The following is a 12,623-nucleotide window of genomic DNA, read 5'->3' as shown; positions in this document are numbered from 1 at the left end:
CCTGTCACTGCCCCACACCCTTCCTGACGGCTGCCCTACTTCACTCTCTTCCTGCCATATTGGGTCCACCAATAAGTTGCCAGGGAAAGACAGCTCCCTTCTCTTACTGTTAAAGGTCAGGTGGGCCAGTTGTTGCTCTGTTGTCCTGCTGGGAAGCTCAAAATCAGGGACCCGCCTCAGGTAAAGGTGCCAATGCCCTCCCAGAAAACAAGCCACCCCTGCACAAAGGAGGAGGAAAGGGCCTGCCAAAGCCTGGGATTGAACCAGGGACTTTTAGATCTTCAGTCTAATGCTCTCCCAACTGAGCTACTTCGGGAGCTCCATGGCTCTCTTTTGGCCTGCTGCTTCTCTGTCCGGGATGTTTTTGTCAGCTGTGGCACACAAAAAGGACATCGTTGTGAGAGGCCCATGATGGCAAGACTCGCTTTTGCCTGCCTTGCTCAGCTTGACTTGCTTCCTCACTCTATTCCTGCCTTAGTTCCCGGGTTGACCTAGTGGTGGAAGGGGACGAGGGGCCAGTGGTACAGGGAGAAAGTTGAGCTGGACCCTGAGCTACACTCTACCCTGGGGCAAGAGTCTGGCCACCACTTGCCACCCCACCCTGTTGTCCTGGCTTCCCCTAGTGGACATCATTTAGGGAGGGAAGTGGGGCTTCTGCCTCCCCTCCCCGATTTTCATACCGCAGAGGAGTGCGAACAGGAAAACAAATGGCTGCTCCACACTCCCACCAGAGGAACCCAACACCCTTAGCTGTGGCTGAGTGAGAAGTGTCTGTTGGGTGACAGGGCTGTCCCTGAGGAGCTAGAACAGCAGCTGCCGCCTCCCCCTTGGCTCCAGGCTGTGGGAAATGCTCATTGCCTAGCTGCATGGGCGGAAGCTGCTCCATTCTCTGGAGAGCGTCTGTATTGTTCTGTCAACACCCCATCTTCACTGAGCCAGTCTGATAAGGTCCCAAGTACCCCCTCTGGCTTGGCAGCTCTGAGACCCTCTCCCAGCCCTGAAGAAGAGCCCTGCCTGGCTCAAAAGCTTGTCTCTCTCCCCAAGAGAAGTTGCTCCTATAACAGTCATTACCTCCCCCGCCCTGTCTCCCTGGCATTCTGGGAACACGTGAGTGGCCACCCTCACAACCTGAGTTGCCCCCAGCCCCTCCCATCTTCCCCTAACCCCAACCCCCAAAGGCACCCCACCTGCAAACCCTATGGAGACTGGGGGGAGGCGCAGGGCAGGGGAGGGGAAATCCCGGGGCCACAAGCTCAGTAACTGGGTGAGGCTGCCCCTGAGCTGGGCGGGGAGAGGGAGTGAGCCAGTGCATCATGGGAGATGTAGGGTCTCCCCCACCTGCTGCAGGCCCCAGGGCATCATGGGAGATGTAGGGTCTCCCCCACCTGCTGCAGGCCCCAGTGCATCATGGGAGATGTGGTTTCTCCCCTGCCTCCATCTCGCGCCAGTCGCTGCCAGGCCCTGCCCCGCCTTCCCATCTTTCGAGCGAGGGGCTGGCAGGGCGACGCCGGAAGCAGAAGCTGCCGTGAAGCTGGGGAGGCCCCCCCCGGGGAGATGTTGTCTCCTCGCCCCGCCCCAGCGCGCTGCAGGGGGCGGGCTCCAGCCGGTGCAGTGCAGCGGGGACCCCCAGCCCTGCCCCTCCTGCCCACGCACTCCCCGGCCCTGCCCGGTCCCTGCTCCACTCGCTCCCCAGCCAGGGAAATGGCGGGGTGCACTTCACCCGCTGGGGGTCCGTTAGAGCGATTCCCGGAAGAGGTCGCTGCCGAACCGGAAGTTCCCCGTGGGACTCGAAAGGAGCGGGCACCGGGGCAACGTACTTCCGCTCCCTGCCGCCGGTCCCTTGCGCGCCCGGGTCCGCCCCTCACTTCCGGTCAGTGCTCCTGGTGGGGCTCTAGGGGCGCTGCGGGCCAGGGGAATGAGGCGGGAGGAGCCCGGGGTCCCCCAAACCCCAGCCAAGGCAGTCATATCCGGGCGCTGCACCCAGACCCTGCCGCTGCAGCCCGGCCCCGCCAGGGGGTGACTCGCGATGCCTCTGGCTGTGCTGCCTCCCTGCCCGCTCCCGGGGCTGGGGCGGGGCCGGCCTGGGACACCCAGTGCCCGAGTGCCCCAGGGTTCGCACCCGCCCCCCGGCCCCAGCGTGTCATGGACCCGGGTCTGCCCCGAGCACCGCGGAGTCCCCGACCCCCGAGTCTGCAGCAGAACCGCGTGTCTGGCGTGACGCTGCGGGCCCAGGACATGCCGCCTTCAGAGGGTGCGGGGAGTCGGGGTCCCGCGTTGGCAGCCTCGGTAGGGCTGGCTGAGCCCCTCCACAAAGCTTCTCCTTCGCGGGGTCCCAGGCCGGGGAGTCCGTCACCCCGCAGCGCCAACGGGGGAACCAGCCGAGAGCCCCTCACGGGCGGGGGGGATAGGGGCTTTACGCGTAGGAAGCTGCTTCGCTGCGTTGCCCGGTTTGCTTTTCTTCTCCAGAGCTCGCAGCTGCTCTGTAAGGACAGGAAATAGCTTGTTTCATTATAAATCTACAAATATGTGATCAAAATCCTCCTTATTTAGAATAATATGGACACTGACCCTTGCCATGAACATGAAGACACTGGGTTTGGTGGTTCACGCTTCCTTCCTCCAGGGCTGGTGCAACCACTAGGCAAAGTAGGCAGCCGCCTAGGGCACCAAGTGGTTGGGGGCGGCCAAAAGTGCGCTCTGGGGAGGCGGTGGAGTGGAGGTGAGCTGGGGCTGGGGGGGCGCGGGGAGGGCCACCTGCAGCAAGTACCTGGGGGGAGGGGGCAGCGCACAGGGGAACCGCTCCCCACCCCAGCTCATCTCTGCTCTACCTCCTCTCCTGAGCAACGCCCTGCTCGGCTTCTCTCCCTCCCAGGCTTGCCCACCAAACAGCTGATTGGTGCCTCAGACCTGGGAGGCGGGAGAAGTGGCAGCGGGGGCATGAAGGCGGAGGAGGCAGAGCAGAGGTGAGCTGGGGCGGAGCTGCTGCGGGGGGGGCGCCTCAGGGCGGAGGGGAGCTGCCACAGGGCTTGGGGGCGGGGACGGGCACAAGGTGGAAGTTTCACTTAGGGCGCAAAACATCCTTGCACTGGCCATGCCTGCCTCCAGTAATAAAACTTTCAGGAAAGCTCCAAATTATTAACCAATTGTTTATAAAATACATTTTATATTGAACTTGTTTTCAAGCAATAACCAAATCTCTCTGATCTTTATCCATTTCAAACAGTAATTATACCAGTTTTCCCTAGTTTCCAATGTGGGGCTTCAAATAGATCTTTGGATTAAAAAGCTCATCTAACAATTGTGTAACTGTATCAAGTGTCAGAGTAGCAGCCGTGTTAGGGTATGTCTACATTACGGAATAAGGTCAAATTTATAGAAGTCGGTTTTTTAGAAATCGGTTTTATATATTCGAGTGTGTGTGTCCCCACAGAAAATGCTCTAAGTGCATTAAGTGCATTAACTCGGTGGAGCGCTTCCACAGTACCGAGGCTAGAGTCGACTTCCGGAGCGTTGCATTGTGGGTAGCTATCCCACAGTTCCCGCAGTCTCTGCTGCCCATTGGAATTCTGGGTTGAGATCCCAATGCCTGATGGGGCTAAAACATTGTCACGAGTGGTTCTGGGTACATATCGTCAGGCCCCCGTTCCCTCCCTCCCTCCGTGAAAGCAAGGGCAGACAATCGTTTCGCGGCTTTTTTCCTGAGTTACCTGTGCAGACGCCATACCACGGCAAGCATGGAGCCCGCTCAGGTAACCGTCACCCTATGTCTCCTGGGTGCTGGCAGACGCGGTATGGCATTGCTACACAGTAGCAGCAACCCCTTGCCTTGTGGTAGCAGACGGTACAGTACGACTGGTAGCCGTCATCGTCATGTCCGAGGTGCTCCTGGCCACGTCGGCTGGGAGCGCCTGGGCAGACATGGGCGCAGGGACTAAATTTGGAGTGACTTGACCAGGTCATTCTCTTTAGTCCTGCAGTCAGTCCTATTGAACCGTCTTATGGTGAGCAGGCAGGCGATACGGACTGCTAGCAGTCGTACTGTACCATCTTCTGCCAGGCAGGCAAGAGATGAGGATTGCTAGTAGTCGTATTGTACCATCTTCTGCCAGGCAGGCAAGAGATGAGGATGGCTAGCAGTCATACTGTACCATCTTCTGCCGAGCAGCCATGAGATGTGGATGGCATGCAGTCCTTCTGCACCGTCTGCTGCCAGCAAAAGATATAAAAGATAGATAGAGTGGGTCAAAACAAGAAATAGACCAGATTTGTTTTGTACTCATTTGCTTCCCCCCCTCCCCTGTCTAGGGGACTCATTCTTCTAGGTCACACTGCAGTCACTCACAGAGAAGGTGCAGCGAGGTAAATCTAGCCATGTATCAATCAGAGGCCAGGCTAACCTTCTTGTTCCAATAAGAACGATAACTTAGGTGCACCATTTCTTATTGGAACCCTCCGTGAAGTCCTGCCTGAAATACTCCTTGATGTAAAGACACCCCCTTTGTTGATTTTAGCTCCCTGAAGCCAACCCTGTAAGCCGTGTCATCAGTCGCCCCTCCCTCCGTCAGAGCAACGGCAGACAATCGTTCCGCGCCTTTTTTCTGTGCGGACGCCATACCAAGGCAAGCATGGAGGCCGCTCAGCTCACTTTGGCAATTAGGAGCACATTAAACACCACACACATTATCCAGCAGTATATGCAGCACCAGAACCTGGCAAAGCGATACCGGGTGAGGAGGCGATGTCAGCGCGGTCACGTGAGTGATCAGGACATGGACACAGATTTCTCTGAAAGCATGAGCCCTGCCAATGCATGCATCATGGTGCTAATGGGGCAGGTTCATGCTGTGGAACGCCGATTCTGGGCTCGGGAAACAAGCACAGACTGGTGGGACCGCATAGTGTTGCAGGTCTGGGACGATTCCCAGTGGCTGCTAAACTTTCGCATGCGTAAGGGCACTTTCATGGAACTTTGTGACTTGCTTTCCCCTGCCCTGAGGCGCATGAATACCAAGATGAGAGCAGCCCTCACAGTTGAGAAGCAAGTGGCGATAGCCCTGTGGAAGCTTGCAACGTCAGACAGCTACCGGTCAGTTGGGAATCAATTTGGAGTGGGCAAATCTACTGTGGGGGCTGCTGTGATGCAAGTAGCCCACGCAATCAAAGATCTGCTGATATCAAGGGTAGTGACCCTGGGAAATGTGCAGGTCATAGTGGATGGCTTTGCTGCAATGGGATTCCCTAACTGTGGTGGGGCTATAGACGGAACCCATATCCCTATCTTGGCACCGGAGCACCAAGCCGCCGAGTACATAAACCGCAAGGGGTACTTTTCGACAGTGCTGCAAGCTCTGGTGGATCACAAGGGACGTTTCACCAACATCAACGTGGGATGGCCGGGAAAGGTACATGATGCTCGCATCTTCAGGAACTCTGGTCTGTTTCAAAAGCTGCAGGAAGGGACTTTCTTCCCAGACCAGAAAATAACTGTTGGGGATGTTGAAATGCCTATATGTATCCTTGGGGACCCAGCCTACCCCTTAATGCCATGGCTCATGAAGCCGTACACAGGCAGCCTGGACAGTAGTCAGGAGCTGTTCAACTACAGGCTGAGCAAGTGCAGAATGGTGGTAGAATGTGCATTTGGACGTTTAAAGGCGCGCTGGCGCAGTTTACTGACTCGCTTAGACCTCAGCGAAACCAATATTCCCATTGTTATTACTGCTTGCTGTGTGCTTCACAATCTCTGTGAGAGTAAGGGGGAGACATTTATGGCGGGGTGGGAGGTTGAGGCAAATCGCCTGGCTGCTGGTTACGCGCAGCCAGACACCAGGGCGGTTAGAAGAGCACAGGAGGGCGCGGTACGCATCAGAGAAGCTTTGAAAACCAGTTTCATGACTGGCCAGGCTACGGTGTGAAAGTTCTGTTTGTTTCTCCTTGATGAAACCCCCCGCCCCTTGGTTCACTCTACTTCCCTGTAAGCTAACCAGCCGCCCCTCCTCCCTTCAATTACCGCTTGCAGAGGCAATACAGTAATTGTTGCTTCACATTCATGCATTCTTTATTCATTCATCACACAAATAGGGGGATGACTACCAAGGTAGCCCAGGAGGGGTGGTGGAGGAGGGAAGGAAAATGCCACACAGCACTTTAAAAGTTTACAACTTTAAAATTTATTGAATGACAGCCTTCTTTTTTTTGGGCAATCCTCTGTGGTGGAGTGGCTGGTTGGCCGGAGGCCCCCCCACCGCGTTCTTGGGCGTCTGGGTGTGGAGGCTATGGAACTTGGGGAGGAGGGCGGTTGGTTACAGAGGGGCTGCAGTGGCAGTCTGTGCTCCAGCTGCCTTTGCTGCAGCTCAACCATACACTGAAGCATACTGGTTTGGTCCTGCAGCAGCCTCAGCATTGAATCCTGCCTCCTCTCATCACGCTGCCGCCACATTTGAGCTTCAGCCCTGTCTTCAGCCCGCCACTTACTCTCTTCAGCCCGCCACCTCTCCTCCCGGTCATTTTGTGCTTTCCTGCACTCTGACATTATTTGCCTCCACGCATTTGTCTGTGCTCTGTCAGTGTGGGAGGACAGCATGAGCTCGGAGAACATTTCATCGTGAGTGCGTTTTTTTTCTTTCTAAGCTTCACTAGCCTCTGGGAAGGAGAAGATCCTGTGATCATTGAAACACATGCAGCTGGTGGAGAAAAAAAAGGGACAGTGGTATTTAAAAAGACACATTTTATAAAACAGTGGCTACACTCTTTCAGGGTAAACCTTGCTGTTAACATTACATACATAGCACATGTGCTTTCGTTACAAGGTCGCATTTTGCCTCCTCCCACCGCGTGACTACCCCCTCAACCTTCCCCCCTCCCTGTGACTAACAGCGGGGAACATTTCTGTTTAGCCACAGGCAAACAGCCCAGCAGGAACGGGCTCCTCTGAGTGTCCCCTGAAGAAAAGCACTCTATTTCAACCAGGTGACCATGAATTATATCTCACTCTCCTGAGGTTAACACAGAGAGATAAAGAATGGATGTTGTTTGAATGCCAGCAAACATACACTGCAATGCTTTGTTCTACAATGATTCCCGAGAACGTGTTACTGGCCTGGAGTGGTAAAGTGTCCTACCATGAAGGACGCAATAAGGCTGCCCTCCCCAGAAACCTTTTGCAAAGGCTTTAGGACTACAGACAGCTGCAGCGGCACAGGAGCTAGCAAACAGGGGAGTTTGAGTGGGAGTTCTGTTGGAGGAGAAGGTCTTTGTGTGTGTTTGGTTTTGTATTGGTAGCATCTGTATGTGTAGGGGCTTCGTGCTGGGAGAGAAGCTGAGCCCTGATTAGGTGGCGGGGCTTCACTGACTAGGGGTCCTATGAAGGTAGCAGCCAGTCAGGCAGTGGCACAGGAGCGAGCAAACAGAGCTGTAAACAGGGGAGTTTGAGTGGGATTTCTGTTGGGGGAGAAGGTATTTGTGTGTGTTTTTGTATTGGTAGTATCTGTATGTGTAGAGGCTTGGAGGGGCTAGGTGCTGGGAGAGAAGCTGAGCCCTGATTAGGGGGCGGGGCTTGACTGACTAGGGGTCCTATAAAGGTAGCAGCCAGTCAGGCAGCGGTTCAGACAGCTGCAGCGGCACAGGAGCTAGCAAACAGAGCTGTGAACAGGGGAGTTTGAGTGGGAGTTCTGTTGGAGGAGAAGGTATTTGTGTGTGTTTGGTTTTCTATTGGTAGTATCTGTATGTGTAGAGGCTTGGAGGGGCTTTGTGCTGGGAGAGAAGCTGAGCCCTGATTAGGGGGCGGGGCTTCACTGACTAGGGGTCCTATAAAGGTAGCAGCCAGTCAGGCAGCGGCACAGGAAATAGCAAACAGAGCTGTGAACAGGGGAGTTTGAGTGGGAGTTCTGTTGGAGGAGAAGGTATTTGTGTGTGTTTGGTTTTCTATTGGTAGTATCTGTATGTGCAGGGGCTTTGTGCTGGGAGAGAAGCTGAGCCCTGATTAGGGGGCGGGGCTTCACTGACTAGGGGTCCTATAAAGGTAGCAGCCAGTCAGGCAGCGGAACAGACAGCTGCAGTGGCACAGGAGCTAGCAAACAGAGCTGTAAACAGGGGAGTTTGAGTGGTAGTTCTGTTGGAGGAGAAGGTATTTGTGTTTGTTTTTGTATTGGTAGTATCTGTATGTGTAGAGGTTTGAAGGGGCTTTGTGCTGGGAGAGAAGCTGAGCCCTGATTAGGGGTGGGGCTTCACTGACTAGGTGTCCTATTAAGGTAGCAGCCAGTCAGGCAGCGGCACAGGAGCTAGCAAACAGAGCTGTAAGCAGGGGAGTTTGAGTGGGAGTACTGTTGGAGGAGATAGTATTTGGGTGTGTTTGGTTTTGTATTGGTAGTATCTGTATGTGTAGGGGTTTGGCGGGGCTTTGTGCTTGGAGAGAAGCTGAGCCCTGATCAGGGTACGGGGCTTCTCTGACCAGGGGTCCTATAAAGGTAGCAGCCAGTCAGGCAGCGGCAGAGACAGCTGCAGTGGCACAGGAGCTAGCAAACAGAGCTGTAAACAGGGGAGTTTGAGTGGGAGTTCTGTTGGAGGAGAAGGTGTGTGTGTGTGTTTGGTTTTGTATTGGTAGTATCTGTATGTGTAGAGGCTTTGTGCTGGGAGAGAAGCTGAGCCCTGATAAGGGGGCGGGGCTTCACTGACTAGGCGTCCTATAAAGGTAGCAGCCAGTCAGGAAGCGGCACAGCAGCTAGCAAACAGAGCTGTAAACACGCGAGTTTGAGTGGGAGTTCTGTTTGAGGAGAAGGTATATGTGTGTGTTTGGTTTTGTATTGGTGCTATCTGTATGTGTATAGGCTTGGAGGGGCTTTGTGCTGGGAGAGAAGCTGAGCCCTGATTAGGGTGCGGGGCTTCGCTGACTAGGGGTCCTATAAAGGTAGCAGCCAGTCAGGCAGCGGCAGAGACAGCTGCAGTGGCACAGGAGCTTGCAAACTGAGCTGTAAACAGGAGAGTTTGAGTGGGAGTTCTGTTGGAGCAGAAGTTATTTGTGTGTTTGGTTTTGTATTGGTGCTATCTGTATGTGTATAGGCTTGGAGGGGCTTTGTGCTGGGAGAGAAGCTGAGCCCTGATTAGGGTGCGGGGCTTCGCTGACTAGGGGTCCTATAAAGGTAGCAGCCAGTCAGGCAGCGGCAGAGACAGCTGCAGTGGCACAGGAGCTTGCAAACTGAGCTGTAAACAGGAGAGTTTGAGTGGGAGTTCTGTTGGAGCAGAAGTTATTTGTGTGTTCGGTTTTGTATTGGTAGTATCTGTATGTGTAGAGGCTTGGAGGGGCTTTGTGCTGGGAGAGAAGCTGAGCCCTGATTAGGGGGCGGGGCTTCACTGACTAGGGGTCCTATAAAGGGAGCAGCCAGTCAGGCAGCAGCACAGACAGCTGCAGCGGCACTGGAGCTAGCAAACAGAGCTGTAAACAGGGGAGTTTGAGTGGGAGTTCTGTTGGAGGAGAAGGTATTTGTGTGTGCTTGGTTTTGTATTGGTGGTATCTGTATGTGTAGAGGCTTGGAGGGGCTTTGTGCTGGGACAGAAGCTGAGTCCTGATTAGGGGGCGGGGCTTCACTGACTAGGGGTCCTATAAAGGGAGCAGCCACTCAGGCAGCGGCACGGACAGCTGCAGCGGCACAGCAGCTAGCAAACAGAGCTGTAAACGGAAGTTTGAGTGGGAGTTCTGTTGGAGGAGAAGGTATTTTTGTGTGTGTTTGGTTTTGTATTGGTGGTATCTGTATGTGTAGAGGCTTGGAGGGGCTTGGTGCTCGGAGAGAAGTTGAGCCCTGATTAGGGGGCGGTGCTTCACTGACTAGGGGTCCTAGAAAGGGAGCTGCCAGTCAGGCAGCGACACAGACAGCTGCAGCGGTACAGGAGCTAGCAAACAGAGCTGTAAACCTGGGGAGTTTGAGTGGGAGTTCTGTTGGAGGAGAAGGTATTTGTGTGTGTTTTATTTTGTATTGGTTATATCTCTATGTGTAGGGGCTTTGTGCTGGGAGAGATGCTGAGCCCTGATTAGGGGGCGGGGCTTCACTGACTAGGGGTCCTATAAAGGTAGCAGCCAGTCAGGCAGCGGCACAGGAGCTAGCAAACAGAGCTGTAAACAGGGGAGTTTGAGTGGGAGTTCTGTTGAGGGAGAAGGTATTTGTGTGTGTTTGGTTTTGTATTGGTAGTATCTGTATGTGTAGAGGCTTGGAGGGGCTTTGTGCTGGGAGAGAAGCTGAGCCCTGATTAGGGGGCGGGGCTTCACTGACTAGGGGTCCTATAAAGGTAGCAGCCAGTCAGGCAGCGGCACAGGAGCTAGCAAACAGAGCTGTAAATAGGGGAGTTTGAGCGGGAGTGATGTTGGAGGAGAACGTGTTTGTGTGTGTGTTTGGTTTTGTATTGGTAGTATCTGTATGTGTAGGGGCTTTGTGCTGGGAGAGAAGCTGAGCCCTGATTAGGGGGCGGGGCTTCACTGACTAGGGGTCCTGTAAAGGTAGCAGCCAGTCAGGCAGCGGCACAGACAGCTGCAGTGGCACAGGAGCTAGCAAACAGAGCTGTAAACCTGGGGAGTTTGAGTGGGAGTTCTGTTGGAGGAGAAGGTATTTGTGTGTGTGTTTGGTTTTGTACTGGTGGTATCTGTATGTGTAGGGGCTTTGTGCTGGGAGAGAAGCAGAGCCCTGATTAGGGGGCGGGGCTTCACTGATTAGGGGTCCTATAAAGGTAGCAGCACAGACTGCTGCAGTGGCACAGGAGCTAGCACAGAGAGCTGTAAACAGGGGAGTTTGAGTGGGAGTTCTGTTGGAGGAGAAGGTATTTGTGTGTGTTTGGTTTTGTATTGGTAGTATCTGTATGTGTAGGGGCTTTGTGCTGGGAGAGAAGCTGAGCCCTGATTAGGGGGCGGGGCTTCACTGACTAGGGGTCCTATAAAGGTAGCAGCCAGTCAGGCAGCGGCACAGGAGCTAGCAAACAGAGCTGTAAACAGGGGAGTTTGAGTGGGAGTTCTGTTGGAGGAGAAGGTATTTGTGATAGCTTGGTTTTGTACTGGTAGTATCTGTATGTGTAGAGGCTTGTAGGGGCTTTGTACTGGGAGAGAAGCTGAGCCCTGATTAGGGGGCGGGGCTTCAGTGACTAGGGGTCCTATGAACGTAGCAGACAGTCAGGCAACGGCACAGACAGCTGCAGCGGCACAGGAGCTAGCAAACAGAGCTGTAAACAGAGAAGTTCGAGTGGGAGTTCTGTTGGAGGGGAAGGTATTTGTGTGTGTTTGGTTTTGTATTGGTAGTATCTGTATGTGTAGAGGCTTGGAGGGGCTTTGTGCTGGGAGAGAAGCTGAGCCCTGATTACGGGGCGGGGCTTCACTGACTAGGGGTCCTATAAAGGTAGCAGCCAATCAGCTAGCGGCACAGGAGCTAGCAAACAGAGCTGTAAATAGGGGAGTTTGAGCGGGAGTGATGTTGTAGGAGAAGGTATTTGTGTATGTTTGGTTTTGTATTGGTAGTATCTGTATGTGTAGAGGCTTGGAGGGGCTTTGTGCTGGGACAGAAGCTGAGTCCTGATTAGGGGGCGGGGCTTCCCTGACTAGGGGTCCTATAAAGGTAGCAGCCAGTCAGGCAGCGGCAGAGACAGCTGCAGCAGCACAGGAGCTAGCAATCAGAGCTGTAAACAGGGGGGTTTGAGTGGGAGTTCTGTTGGAGGAGAAGGTATTTGTGTGTGTTTGGTTTTGTATTGGTAGTATCTGTATGTGTAGAGGCTTGAAGGGGCTTTGTGCTGGGAGACAAGCTGAGCCCTGATGAGGGGGCGGGGCTTCACTGACTAGGGGCCCTATAAAGGTACCAGCCAGTCAGGCAGCAGCACAGACAGCTGCAGCGGCACTGGAGCTAGCAAACAGAGCTGTAAACAGGGGGGTTTGAGTGGGAGTTCTGTTGGAGGAGAAGGTATTTGTGTGTGTTTGGTTTTGTATTGGTGGTATCTGTATGTGCAGAGGCTTGGAGGGGCTTTGTGCTGGGAGAGAAGCTGAGCCCTGATTAGGGGGCGGGGCTTCACTGACTAGGGGTCCTATAAAGGGAGCAGCCAGTCAGGCAGCGGCACAGGAGCTAGCAAACAAAGCTGTAAACAGGGGAGTTTGAGTGGGAGTTCTGTTGGAGGAGAAGGTATTTGTGTGTGTGTGTTTGGTTTTGTATTGTTAGTATCTGTATGTGCAGGGGCTTTGTGCTGGGAGAGAAGCTGAGCCCTGATTAGGGGGCGGGGCTTCCCTGACTAGGGGTCCTATAAAGGTAGCAGCCAGTCAGGCAGCGGCACAGGAGCTAGCAAACAGAGCTGTAAACAGGGGAGTTTGAGTGGGAGTTCTGTTGGAGGAGAAGGTATTTGTGAAAGCTTGGTTTTGTACTGGTAGTATCTGTATGTGTAGAGGCTTGTAGGGGCTTTGTACTGGGAGAGAAGCTGAGCCCTGATTAGGGGGCGGGGCTTCACTGACTAGGGGTCCTATAAAGGGAGCCGCCAGTCAGGCAGCGGCACAGACAGCTGCAGCGGCACAGGAGCTACCAAACAGAGCTGTAAACAGGGGAGTTTGAGTGGGAGTTCTGTTGGAGGGGAAGGTATTTGTGTGTGTTTGGTTTTGTATTGGTAGTATC

At 54.2% G+C, this 12,623-nt stretch overlaps 1 non-coding gene across 1 annotated transcript; it reads right to left on the bottom strand.

The window, feature by feature from the left end:
• Positions 1 to 243: 243 nt before the first annotated feature.
• TRNAF-GAA (transfer RNA phenylalanine (anticodon GAA)) lies at positions 244 to 316 on the bottom strand. The gene has a single exon. It is a non-coding gene; the product is annotated as a tRNA-Phe (tRNA).
• Between the last annotated feature and the right edge of the window lie 12,307 nt (positions 317 to 12,623).

The sequence above is a fragment of the Lepidochelys kempii genome, chromosome 25 (assembly GCF_965140285.1).
Source record: "Lepidochelys kempii isolate rLepKem1 chromosome 25, rLepKem1.hap1, whole genome shotgun sequence".
Classification (NCBI taxonomy): Eukaryota; Metazoa; Chordata; order Testudines; family Cheloniidae; genus Lepidochelys; species Lepidochelys kempii.
This window is presented reverse-complemented; position numbering and strand designations above follow the sequence as displayed.